General features: G+C 46.6%; 1 protein-coding gene and 1 pseudogene across 1 annotated transcript in view; both read right to left on the minus strand.

Annotated features, from left to right (window-relative positions):
- LOC147624218 (uncharacterized) overlaps positions 1–8,002 on the minus strand; it is a 45,630-nt gene extending 37,628 nt beyond the window's left edge. Inside the window, exon 1 of the transcript XR_015269067.1 lies at positions 6,859–8,002. The gene's annotated coding sequence lies outside the window, so the exon portion shown is untranslated. The remainder of the gene's footprint in view (positions 1–6,858) is intronic.
- Positions 8,003–12,598: 4,596 nt separating this feature from the next.
- On the minus strand, positions 12,599–13,391 carry LOC147624219 (uncharacterized; annotated as a pseudogene).
- Between the last annotated feature and the right edge of the window lie 234 nt (positions 13,392–13,625).

Consider the following 13,625-nt stretch of genomic DNA (forward strand, 5'->3'; position numbering starts at 1 on the left):
CCACCGCTGCCTCGGCCCTCGCACGAGCAACGGGGATTCCATCTCTCCGCATTTGTATTGCCTCGTCGGATTCTGTGCCTCACATGATATCTATTCACAGTGTTCGGAGCGATCCCACTATGCAGCGAGTGGAGTATTCCGGCCTTCCAAGCCAATGCTTTATTTGCAAACAGATGGGTCATCTGGCCATAGTTTGTCCTCGGCGTTAGACTAGGCGGCCACCCCTGGTGGTTCCCCCTCCTACTTCCCACTCAGATCCTCATCAGGGGGCCGAGGGAGGAGCAGGTTCCCAGGCCGCGGTGCACCAGGTTCCGACCATGGATGGCAGACGGTTGGCCCCCGCCCCGATCGCCGGCCGAGCACCAGAGCTCAGCGTCGCCACCATGTGCGCCACGCTAGCAACATGCAAAAGGATTCGGTTCTATCAAAGAACCGTTTCGAGCACTTATCCAGCACCTGCCCGCAGACGGCGGACCCCCTCCAGTCCACGGAGCCCCCCCCCCCCCCCCCCAACACACCCACCCCCCACCCCGAGGTGGCGGCCGATTCCTCGTCGCGACTTCTCCTCTAGCCTTCAGTGCCCAGTGGGGCAGGTTGACCCCACCCTCACTTCGTCGAGCCTTCCCCAATAGCCTCCTCTCCGATGGATACCTCTCAGTAGCATCCCTCTCTGCCTTTCCACTCCCCCTCACCTCCTCCCCTACCTCCTCCCCCGCCGCCTAGAAGGGTGGTGATAGATTGGAGATCCAGCAGTGGAGACCCATCACCCTTCTAGGGACGGCCTACAGATTTTGGCCAAGGCCATCAGCAGGTGACTTCAGCCTTCCCCACCAGACTTGATCCATGACACTCAGACTGGTTTTGTTCAGGATCTGAGTATTCTAGACAACATCTTTACCTTTTGGGAGGTGACAGCTTCGGCCAAGATACGACAGCAGGACCTCATTGTGCTACTTCTTGACTTTAAGAAAGCTTATGATAGGGTGGATTGGAGCTTTCTAGAGGGCACTATGAGCCAGATGGGCTTCCCCATGGAGTGGATTCACGGAGTCTCAAGACTTTATTCAGCATCTCACAGCCAGGTTCTCATTCAGGGAGCCCAAGGCGACATATTCCCCCTCTCCCGCTCGGTTCGACAGGGCTGTCCTCTAGCACTGTACCTCTTTGTATTTGTCGCCGAGGCCATTAATAGTTTTCTCTCCACTCTGGGAGTCTTCTTTCAACCCTAAACACTCCTAGAAACCATCTGATGCAAAACGCAGATATACAGAGAGAGAGATGCTGGAAATTCAGTATATTACTATAGTACAAAAAGGTACTTGTCTGCAGCCCTAGGCTGCCTTGAAGAAAAGGTGATAACACCCAAAATTCTGTCCCCCTATGGGACTCCTACTGACCCAATCCCTAGGGGATTGAATGAATCTTTCAAGGAGCCTCTTGTGCTATTTATAGTTCTTTTGACTTTATGGAGAACTGGCCGACTGCTGGTCGGCCAGTTGATTGGACAAATAAATCATGTTTTGATGCGCTTGTAGTCCCTTTGCCATATCCTGATGCATTTCCGCCGCCATGCTCTCTGGTACAGCCGACAGAGCCTGTGTCCAACCAACAGTACCCCCTTTCCAGGCAGCCGACAGAGCCTGTGTCCAACCAACAGTACCCCCTTTCCAGGTAGCCGACAGCATCCTCTTCTTGTTTTCCCCAAGCCTTGCCCCACACTGCCCAAAGCACCTGTGCTCCACTCTCTGATCCTATCTGGTTCATAGTCTTTATCTAGCTGCCTCTTCTGGATCAGCGTATGAAGATTGTCCATGGCATTGATCATGCACATGACACGGGAGACCGGACTTCAAGGATTGCGCCTTCCCCTCCGCACACAAGAGGAGCTGCTGGACTCAGAGTTTGCAGATGACACAGCAACCTACCTTGCTAGAGATGTTGGGAATCTCTAGAGATTCGCAGAGGCGATAGAAATTTTCTGTCGTGCATCAGGAGCACTGATCAACTGGCACAAGTCGTGTGGTTTTTGGGTAGGCTTAACCACCCACCCCAACTTGGCGACCAGTTGAGGCTTTCCAGTGGATCTCGAGGGGCACTCCAGTCCGATACCTCGACTGCCAGGTTGGCATTGATCTCTCTCCCGAGCAGGAGCTTGCTCCGCTTCTTCTGAGTATTCGAAAGAAGCTTCTATACTAGAGCTCGGCGAGGCTATCCCTAGCAGGCAGAGTGGTGGTGGCGAACCAAGTACTGCTTGCCACCATGTGGTACATCACCTCATGCTGGGCCTTTTCTCGGGCTTGTATTGGCCAAGTACAACGTTTGATCAGGAACTTCTTGTGGGCCGGAAGTGATGGGAAGTGAGCCAAGGCCAAGGTGGCATGGAGAGTGATCATTCAACCACGTAGCAGAGGGGGGCTAGGCCTCATTGATCCAGCTATATAGAGCCGTGCCCTATTGGACAAGTTGATTGTCAGAGGACTCCAACCCGATGGTGAGCTTTGGAAGGATTTCCTTTTGGTCTAGATTTCAGCCCGCACACCAAGACTTGGAGGCCCGTGGCCGTAGAGTACTAGATGGATCTTCACAGTGATGCGAGCCCGTGGTTTTAGTCCTGCCTTTGAGGACAGATTCACAGCTAGTCTACTTTGTGCTTGGGATCATCTCAAGCCAACCCTCAGACAGATTGTTCTAGTGGCCTCAGAGCAATAGCTTCGACAGTTTTTGATTTGGAACCCCCTAATCCATTTACCCAGTGGCCACATGCTTGGGGCTCGACCGCACATATCCTGGGGCGCCTTGAGCATGGGGCGAGCCAGGGCCAAGGTGGCATGGAGAGTGATCATTCAACCACATAGCAAAGGGGGGCTAGGCCTCATTGATCCAGCTATATAGAGCCGTGCCCTATTGGGCAAGTTGATTGTCAGAGGACTCCAACCCGATGGTGAGCCTTGGAAGGATTTCCTCTTGGTCCAGATTTCAGCCCGCACGCCGAGACTTGGAGGCCCGTGGCCGCAGAGTACTAGATGGATCTTCACAGAGATGCGAGCCTGTGGTTTTAGTCCTACATTTGAGGACAGATTCGCAGCCAATCTACTTTGTGCTTGGGATCATCTCAAGCCAGCCCTCAGACAGATTGTTCCAGTGGCCTAGTGGCCTCAGAGCAGCAGCTTCGACAGTCTTTGATTTGGAACCCCCTATTCATTTACCCAGTGGCCACATGCTAGGGGCTCGACCGCACATATCCTGGGGCGCCTTGAGCATGGGACCAGCCAGGTCTCTTGGAGATTGGGTTGCACACATGCAGTTACCTCAAGAGGAGTAGGAGAGAGGCCTCACAGGGATCCGGGGTAGAGACAGGCTCAACATCGACATTGACTCAGCTATTCCTCCAGAGTGGCTGACTCCTATTCCAAACCCGACCCCCCCAATGTGGCTAGACATGTTCACCAGACGCGATATTCTCATGGCAGTCTACGAAGTAGACGAGGACAGTTGTCTACTCACTTTTTCTATTGGATTACATGCCAAATTAGAGACATTAGAGCACCCCTTGGAGGATTTCAGGGGTTGCACCTTGCAGAGGGTGAGAGTGATTGGTTTTCGGGCACGTGCATGGCACATAGATCCATCACCGGCCAAGGTGACCAAGGAGAGATTTTGGCGGTTATGGATTTGGGAGTGCTGACCTCTCACGCGGTTGCAGTGGAACCCTGGAGAGTGGACGTGGCGTGATCCCACAGATAGGGTGGAGACTCTGGATGCCCCTTTCTTTGCATATACAGCGCGGCCCGACCGCAGGATCCAGATGTCAAAGATAGATGGCACACCGGCAACAACAGCACATTGGCAGTCTGAGGGCCTATCACAACGTGTCCTTTCAGATTTCTGGAAGAGCTTTGGGACAGCTTTTGACCGAGGAAGATCACTCTCTTCCTTTGGTTGACGGCACACAGGAGTCTGGTAGTGGGTACTTGGCTAGCGGTCGAAGGTCGGTCAACAACTTGCCAGAGGTGCGGCCACCCCCAGGAGTCTCAGCGACATTGCCTTTCGGATTGCTCGAAGGCTCAGTAAATTTGGCAACGGATTCTCCGCATCTTTGCTATGGGACAGGGCATCGACCCGGATTATCACTTGGGGTACTGTCGCTTGGGCCACTGAGGCTAGAGTGGTAGGGACTTACGAGGAGGATGGGGGAGGCCATGCCCTTCAGGTCTTCCACCGTCATATTGCATTAGTACCAGTCACAGCCCCACCTGCAGCAGCAGGTGTTTGGCGACCAGGCTCATGCCAATGCTCGGAGATTTTCAGTAGCATGGCAGCCTGGCACATCTGGCGTGCTAGATGTAGCGAGGCCATCAAGAGTATCCACATTTCACCAGCTAAGACCATTAGGAGCATATGGCTCGACATCATTCACACCCTCCGCGGTCAGTGGGGGAAGCTGCAGGGAGGTTCTGACCGCATATGCAGAAGCGGCAGGAACCCTTCTTGAGACTTTGGAGGCCTGGCCCTTTCCTCACAGATAGAGGCGGTGACCCCATTCAGCACTTCAGACCACCTGTGTGGTTGTTTCCCACCCCCACAGCCCCCCCCCCCCCCCCCCCCCCTTATGAGATAGCCTTCTCCTCATAGAGCAGCCAACCAAAGGCTAGACACGAAGGGTATCATGGACATCTTTCGTACATTGTGTGTGAACCATAAATTAACCTCATAAACATCACTTGATCCACACATAGCTACATACAACTTGTTCAACAAACACATTGTGTAGTGTGGTGCCATTACAATATTATTATAGCAGAAGAAGGCAGGCAAGCAAAAGAACACAAAGCAAGCAATGGCCACGTGTAGACCATCCAGAGCCCCAATTTAATCTCTCATCTCAACGCAACGCACATCGCAGAGCAAAGGAAAACCTTGAAAGGATCTCTTTCATGTTTAATGTCAGTTTAGTTTTGCTTGTGTACAGACAAACTTGATGATCTCAAAATCCAAAGGGGAGGTTTCCATGGAGAAGAACAGAATGGAGCCCTGCATCGAAGCCCTAGTACATGATGATGCCCTTGGAAATGAAGCTGAGGACCCCAAGCCATATGGCTTGGAAGAAACAGCTGTGCTGATTTTCTGAATCAGATAGATTAGGAGAAGGAAAAGGCCAATGCTGCTGCACAATTAGCTATGCTTAAATGAGCCATTTGCCCAGTTTTTTTTCAGAGAATAACAATTGGACAAGGGCACACAATTTGAAGCAGAACATGATCATGCAGTAGAAGACATGCAAGAAGAAGAAGAGATGTGCCCATTCTGCTGCTGCACAAGACGAGAAGACATGCAATGCCACTGTACACATGTACTGCTTCTTGGCAGCAGCAAATCTAGCCCCATATAAATCTATTCAAGTCTCATACATGGATAAGTTTTGCAGTCCGATAGTGGGAGGCAGCACACACACAACAGCCAGAGAGGACCGAAGCTCGTTCAAACGTAAAGCATCTCAACAGTATATGCAGACCAGTGATGGAGTGAGTGGCCTTGCAGCACCACCCAAATGAAGACATGCAAGTTGGTCCCCCAAATGGTGGTGGACTCTGAGCCCCAACAATTGGGCACCCCATCAAGAAGTCAACTTTGGGCCAGATGATCGATTGATAAGCTGATCACAAAGGCTTGCGCCCGGGGCAGGGGGGGGTGCGGGGAGGTGGGGGGGTCTACTCAAGCAAAAAGGCAATCGGCTTCCTAATGCCGTGGTGGTACGTGAGTCAGTCAAAAGACCCAAGGTGTGTCAAAGAGCAGGTCACATGTGCATGGCAGCCACGTCTCTCTTCGTTTGCAGACATTGAGAGCTCCCTTATCACTGCCTATATTAATCAGCCTTCAGCTGGTGATTTATTCAATGGTCAAAGAGGAGGAGGGTTGTTTTCCGAGCTCCAGTGAAAAGATACAGGACAGCAAGCCTTTGATCTCATACGAAAATAGATCCAGGCTGATCAATGCTATTCCCTCTCAAAGATAGCTTCTAGACTTATTCAATGAATAAGATCCTCTCTTTAAGAGAGCGGGAACGTTGAGGTATATGTATTTACACTTACTCACAGATATGGTCACAACCCTCTATTGATGTGATTACCCCCATTAAAGTAATATGTACAACTGACATATACACCTAATCTATCGTCTCTCAATCTCTGCATACCCTTCACCATGGAGGTCTAGTTTTCCTCCTTTATAAGGCTGCCTCAGCATCCTCATAACATGACTAAAACATATGCAAACATACATTCTGCATGGGCTGCCCTTGCAACTTCCCAAGAGCTTCTAGAAATGAAATGCGGACGGGAGCTTCTAGAAACACAGCACAGGCAATGTGCCTGGCTCACTGCCAGCACTAAGGATCAGCTCATCTCTGGCCAAACCAGACCACAGTCCCCTGTTTAATAACATTTGAGATGAAAGCCCATATGATTTTATGTAAGGATTAAGAAAGGTTGTACGTCTTTCATAATAGACATACACCTGTGAATACTAGCAGGGTATACTGCAAGCCATGGATGGCAGGTAAGTTGATTCTCCTTGCACTCTGGACACGAAAGGCATCACGGATATCTTTCATACACTGTGAGTGTGGACCATAAGATAACCTTATAAACATCACGTGATCCACACATAAGTACACACAACTTGTTAAACAAACAGATTGGTGCGTGAGATAATCTCTCTCTCTCTCTCTCTCTCTCTCTCTCTCTCTCTCTCAAAATAAGAGGATTAGGGTTTAAGAAACTGCACCGTCTTCTTCTTCCGATCAAAATTGATGATGAGTACAAGGCCCAATCCCAAAAGGAAAGGTGGGGTAAAATTTACCTCATAGGGGGTGCCAGTGCCGGCCCCGGCCATAGCTAGCGAGAGAGAGAGAGAGGAGGTGGAGGCAGAGGAGGCGTGGGGAGAGATGGGTGGGCATAGTTTTCATGCTGGTGACTGGTTGCAAGCCAGTCTCCAGATGAACAGTTGGCCCCCCGTTCCCCCGACACCAAAAGGAGAATATGTAGTTTCCATGGCCAAAGAGCGGTTGCAAGCCGTTCCTTAGATGGACCAAAGTATATTCTCAAGCCCCCTCCACACCCACACCCAAAAATAAAGGTACTAGTAGGTTCCCCTCACGGTCGCGTCATGGAGTGAGATGACGCCAGAGCCCCACATAGGCTTCTTCCAAGGGAGCCTGTGCATGTGTCTGAGGCTGATCTCCGGGAGCAAACCATCATCAGTCAGACTGTGCAGGTGCCATGTGTGTGTGTGTGTGTCTGAGGCTGATCTCCGGGAGCAAACCATCATCAGTCAGACTGTGCATGTGCCATGTGTGCCTCCCTTGGAAGGTGAGACAGTACGCCCCCCTCCTCCATGCGTATGACCGTGGGGTACTTTATTATTCTTGTGCCTTACTTTGCAGGTGTGGGCCCGGAGAGGACGAGCTGATGCCCTTCCCCACCTCGCCCACCACCACCACCACCTCCCTGCTCGCAAGCCGCGACCTGGCGCCAGCCCTGGCTCTCCCCATAAGACTCATGCTGCACCCATAAGCGGTTGGCGGCAGCGGCACATGATGAAGCAGCCAGCGAAGAGGGGCAGCGCACACCACCCGAACGACATGGCCCCGTCCCTTGGCCTGCTTTCGCCTCCCCTCTTCTCTCTCCAGCGCCAGCTTTCTCACAAGGAAGGGGTTGAGCTTCTTGGCAGCGGCAACAGCAGCAGCAGCAGCTTCTTCTTCTCCTTCATGAGCGGCCATGGTGGTACGTTCCGCAATTAAAATGCAGGAGCGGGTGTCTCTCTCTAGGTGTGACTTCTTTTGCAAGGCAGCGCCAACAAGCCACCGTCCGAGTTTTTTTATGAATTAGTATCATCGGGTTAAATGCTCTAAGATTTATTAGGGCAAGCTGATATAACCTCTAGGAATTTCTGGCTGCTGAGACATGCCCATGACAGATTATCCATACAAAATCCTTCAAAGGCTCTAATATTATTTCCTAATAATCCATAGGAGATTTAGAAACCAAATTCTGAGAAAGCGCGCAACGCACTCATCCTCTGCAGCAGGCGCAACAAAGTTCAAGTCCATTGAGTTTTACTAATTTTGTACCCAAAGGCTTTGTAGATGCTGTCATTGATCTCCTTCTAGAATTTAGCTTATATCCTAGGGCACAAATGAAGTGCTTGGTGTGTTCCACATCGAAGACAGAGAGCATTAGTCATGTGCCTAGCTAGCATTGAGCCTGTGTGGCCAAGAGGAAGAGATCCAGTGGTCATCCTCCACATGAAAACCTTATGCTTCAAGCATAATAGGTGTAGTCGACCACAAATTTTGAAAAGTATGTTTGGTGTTTTGCAGCCCCCAGGTAGTGTTACAATGGCTATATACGTGTGCATAATAGAATAGAAAGATTTTATGGGAGCCTTCCACTGATCCCCTTTGTGTAAGAGGTGATCATCCAATCCTTGTGTCTGCACATTAAAACCTCTCTCCAAGTTACAGTAAATGTAATCCGAATCTTCTTTTGGCTTGGAAAAAGGGGAGGAATTTTGCATTGGTATCCTAAATTTGTCTCACCCCTTTCTTGAAAAGGGTCTTGGCTCTCTCAAGCCTGGAACAAGAGCAGGGGGCTCTTTAAATTTAAAACTCCAAAAGATGTTTTCCATAGCCAGAGAATTCCATGTGTATCTCGTTCTTCCATTCCATTTAAGCTCAACACAACAAAGCTTCCAAGATAAGGAGCATTAGAAAAAAACGTATCCCATGTGTCAAGGTCCCAAATATCATGAAAATATAATTTAAGACCTTGGATAATGTCCCACAAGCATGTACACCGAATCTCATGATTATCAAACATTTTGTGCATAAATGTAGCTCTTTTAGTAATGCTTTCAAACCAGGCAACATGAGTTTTTTTCCAATCTAAAAGTGGGAGATAATACAAAATGTAAGGAATAATGATGGTTTGAATGATGAATGGTCTTTGTTTTACTGATTCCTAACCCAAATAGGAAGCCTTTAACCAAAATTATAGCAGTGAGGTTGATAAGGTGTGGACTTACTAACATTCAAGTCAAGGCTAATAGCACATTAAACCTGTCTCCAAGTTGTGAATGTAGGAGCAAAGTGTATGCCATGCTTTCATATAGTTGGGAGGTAATCTGAATCTTATTTTGGCTTGTGAAAAGGGGAAAATTTATCCATTTCTATCCTTGGTATCCTGAATTGGCTCACCGCTTTCTTTAAAAGGGTCTTGGCTCTCAAGCCTAGAACAAGAGCAAGGGGTTTAAAACTCCAAAATATGTTTTCCGTAGCCAGAGAGTTCCATGTGTAACTCTAAGCTTCCATGATAAATAATTTTTTACCCGATTAATTAAAATTATGGATAGCTTGTCCTAAGGGTTTCTGATAATAGCATCCAAAAATATAAATGCATTCATACTTTAGCGAACCTTAGGAAACACCCTTAAAAGATAGAATATTCTCACACAAATACTAGGTCCCTAAACCAACAACTTTTGGGACTCTTAAATGCATTCATGATGATCTTCAAAGATGTACGATATATACCATTATCGCTCTCCTCATCCATGTGCTATAGTTCCTACATTGATTATGACAATAGTTTGGCATACATATAGTTTCCAAATCCCTACTAATATCATATTAATTTAAAATGTATTATTGCAATAAATTAATCAATACCTATGGTTCAAAAGAATTGTTCATGTATTGCCCTTCAAATCACGTAGGTTTGGACATACCATAGTATTACTCAATTAGCCAATATGCTCCCTAAATATCCTTTTTAAATGCGTTAATTAATTAGCGTTGAAGATGATGCGTGCTTAAGATTTGTTCTTATTCCAATGTCATTAAATTGAGTCTTATTCCAATGTCATTAAATTGAGCCTTTTTTAACAAGACGTCCAAAAGAATGTACCCATTTACATATTTATAACCACTTGGTGAATACCCCCGTACTTCCTCTTGTTGATCACATGTATCTAGCTCTCATTGCTCCATCTCGCTTGCATACATGATGTCACGCATTAGGGGGGGATAGTGCTCAAGTTATAGATGACAATGAATCTCTCTCTCTCTCTCTCTCTCTCTCTCTCTCTCTCTCTCTCTCTCTCTCTCTCTCTCTCTCTACTTGCTATGCGCAGCTTACATTCTCTCTAAGAAGGAGACATAACACAACAATTTTAGCTATACTCTTGGAAACTCCTTGCAAATGCCTATAGAGAAAGACCAATATAACTTGCTTCATTTTAACACCTTAAATAGATGTGCACTCCTCTTCACTGCCATAGTGTGTGCATTAACTACACTACCTTAGGCATCTACTTGCAAGATGACAACAATTATAGTTGAAATTTCAATGCTTTAGAAAAGTATCTAGAGAGAGAGAGAGAGAGAGAGAGAGAGAGAACTTGACCTATAGCATGAGAAAGTAAGAGAGATAGAGTGCTAACCATAGGTGTGCATCCTCTTAAAAATTATCTAGAAGAGAGAGAGAGAGAGAGAAGCTAACCTGTAGCTCAATGCAAAGTAAGAGAAATAGAGTGTTGATCATAGGTGTGCATCCTTGTGACAAGCATCGCTACCTTTGTGTAGTAGAGAGAGAGAGAGAGAGAGAGAGAGAGAGAGAGAGAGAGGAGGTCAAAGAAGGGAGTTTTCAGCATCATTATGAGACAAGCATCACTACCTTTGTGTAGCAGACATATGAGAGAAGGAGAGAGGGGAGGTCAAAGAAGTGAGATTTTAAATGTTCACAAAACTGTTACACAAGTAGCATTCTTTTGAAGTGTAGCTAGGATCTCTTTTTGAGTCATGACGGCCACATGAGAGCACAAATCATGTTTTTTGTTTTCCACCAACATTATTTCTTTTGAAAACCTCAAGGGTCATGTCCTTCATTGTGTAAAAAGTGGTGCAAAGGAGACTTTAACAAGGATGTATTCACATCCAAATTTTTTATATGAATTGTTTCTCATGTACATTAAGGGTAGTCACTAGCGTGGACTTATGGCTTGTTTGTGGTGTTTTAATCAACATCCAATCCAGCACTTAAAGTTGGGTTTAAAAGAAGAGAGAGACTGTGACATGGGTTCCACTAGCATCGACATATTAGCATCAATATCAACTTTTTCCTTTGCAAATAATTTTGTAATACCTTTCGTAAACGACCATGATGACCAGGCATGTATGCACACATGGGGGTTTTTTTTGGCGAGCATTTTCAAGCAAGCGCTTTTTGGGAATCAGGTGAGCAGATTCCAAAAATATACCCAGCCTCCCCAAAGAGAAAGAGGTGCGAAGTAAGTTGGAGAGAGCAACATGACATAAATATTTGAGGAGAGGGTGATAGTGAGCCAGAGGGAGTGAACACAGAAAAACATCCTCTACAATTGAGGTTATTGGTTCAAACTAAAAATAAAACCAAGTTCATTCAGGTACAACTTCCAATTACAGAAATGTTAAACCCTCCTCCATGAAGAGAGAGGGGCAAAGTAAGTTGGAGAGAGCAACATGACATAATTATTTTGGAGGGAGTGAACACATAAAAAACATGTCAACATCACATCCTCTACATTGAGGTTATTGGTTCAAATTGAAAATAGAACCAAGTTCATTCACATACACCTTCCAAATACAGAAATGTGAAAACCATCATCTTTACTACTATGGACCTCAGTTGTTCTTTGGGGTGTAGGCACAAAGTAAGCGAACGGTGTTCGTACCCTTCCTCACTTCCTCTAGCAAGACACGCTCAGATGATTCATCAATAAAACCATGGACTCGCGCCAAATTGCAATTAATCCCACCACTGTCCTTAACTTGAGAAATAACATCAGCATTTTCTAGAAAGTGGAAAGGATGTGAGACCTTTCCATGCTTGTGCACCATCTATGGTCTTCTGCTTGACCTCCACATTGGTGGCCTCCCTCTGGATATGCGCAGCAACAACTTTAATGCTAACATTTGAGGCCATCATAAACAAAATGAAGGAGGGTCTAGGGTGCTGTACTCTACTAACAAGGCTTGGTGGTAATGGTGTATAACAAAGTGTTTTAAAGATTACCTCTATATTTATAGTAATGGGGAGGAGAGGTGTACTCTTCCTTCATGTAAGAGACTATCTTTGTGCTTTGCAAAATTGCATTATTTGCCATATCAGTAGTGCATGCATCATAAGGGGAAATCTTGCGTCTACATCCTTCCCCTACTAGCCAACTTCCATGCTTGCTTTCTGCTAGGTTTGTTCTTGGGGTATTTGGACCATCATTACTTCTCTCTATCGTTATCATGATTGAACCCCAATGTGCTATGTGCACCTCCCACCAACTCAACCAAGAGTCCATTGCTGACAAATTCATATCCATCACATGACGATTATGCCATCGTTGATGTATCAATCGAGCCTCCACTGATATGCAACTTCACTGATAGGAGCCATGTGCCACTTCTCGTATATTTCTTTGTGCTCTCCTTGAGACGTAACACACACATACTTTGTTGTGTAGGCAAACATGGTCTGCTTCTAATGAAATAGGCAAGACCTCTCCCTATCTATTAAGACGTTGTTTTTCGACCATTGAACACATGTCGAGGAACTGCATTCCAGTTAGCATGAGCCTCCTCTGCCATGAAACCATAGAAATCTACCCTCTCACAACCATGGTTGGCCATCACTTCATTAATGCATTCCCAGAATAGACATTGGGCCTCCATTTCCTCCTCTTTCATTTCACATACCGCAATCGTGAGAAGATCATGCATGCTCCGTAAAAACTCTAGTCATTTAAGAGGTTGTACAATTAGCTAGCTCTAACTACCTAAATACTCTACATTGGTAATTTGCTACCTTGGAACCTTGGATCATATACATGACAAGCCATGGTCACCCAATCTGATGTTCGTTGGGTGTGGTCGAACTGTATCCATGCATGTTGCAGGTCACCAGAGCTAGTCCGTTGCATTCGATTCACCAAATCCAACCCTGAAGCGGGTCCAATGGTGAACATCTTGAAAACATAGCACTTCTCACATGAGGACCCTGGACCTGGGAACCTGCTTCCGTGGAGAAGTTGTAAGTGCACTCTCGCTTCAGCTTTAGAAGTGCATCCAAGACAAAGCTCTCCTTTGAAGGCCCTTGCCAAGTTGCAATGACTGATCTCCGAAACCTAAAAATCAAATTGTTCAAATATCACAATTTACTTATCTAGATTTAAATAACTCTTTTACACAAACCTAATTTCGAAACAAGATTAGCCTACCAGTTATCTTCCACTAGTGGTCCCATCTCCTTTGCAATGTTGATGAACTCTTGTTCCTTCCCCAATGAAATGTAAGGAACCACCTTCATGCACTAGTGCTGCCATTACGATTTCTTTTGCCACACATATTTGTACCTTCCTTGCCCCAGCATTGTGATCCACCCCTAGCACCCTAGACACCATTTGCATTGTCCTACCAGTTAGTTCCTTTGATTTGCCTGCATGTACATTATGTTGATGGGTGCCGATGTGTATCATTAATTTGCTCATCGTCTCGTTAGAGGGCATCACATAGTAGATGTAGCAATTGCATGTAGAAATAC

The sequence above is a fragment of the Cibotium barometz genome, chromosome 25 (genome assembly GCF_041138505.1).
Source record: "Cibotium barometz isolate CiBa-2024 chromosome 25, ASM4113850v1, whole genome shotgun sequence".
NCBI lineage: Eukaryota > Viridiplantae > Streptophyta > Polypodiopsida > Cyatheales > Cibotiaceae > Cibotium > Cibotium barometz.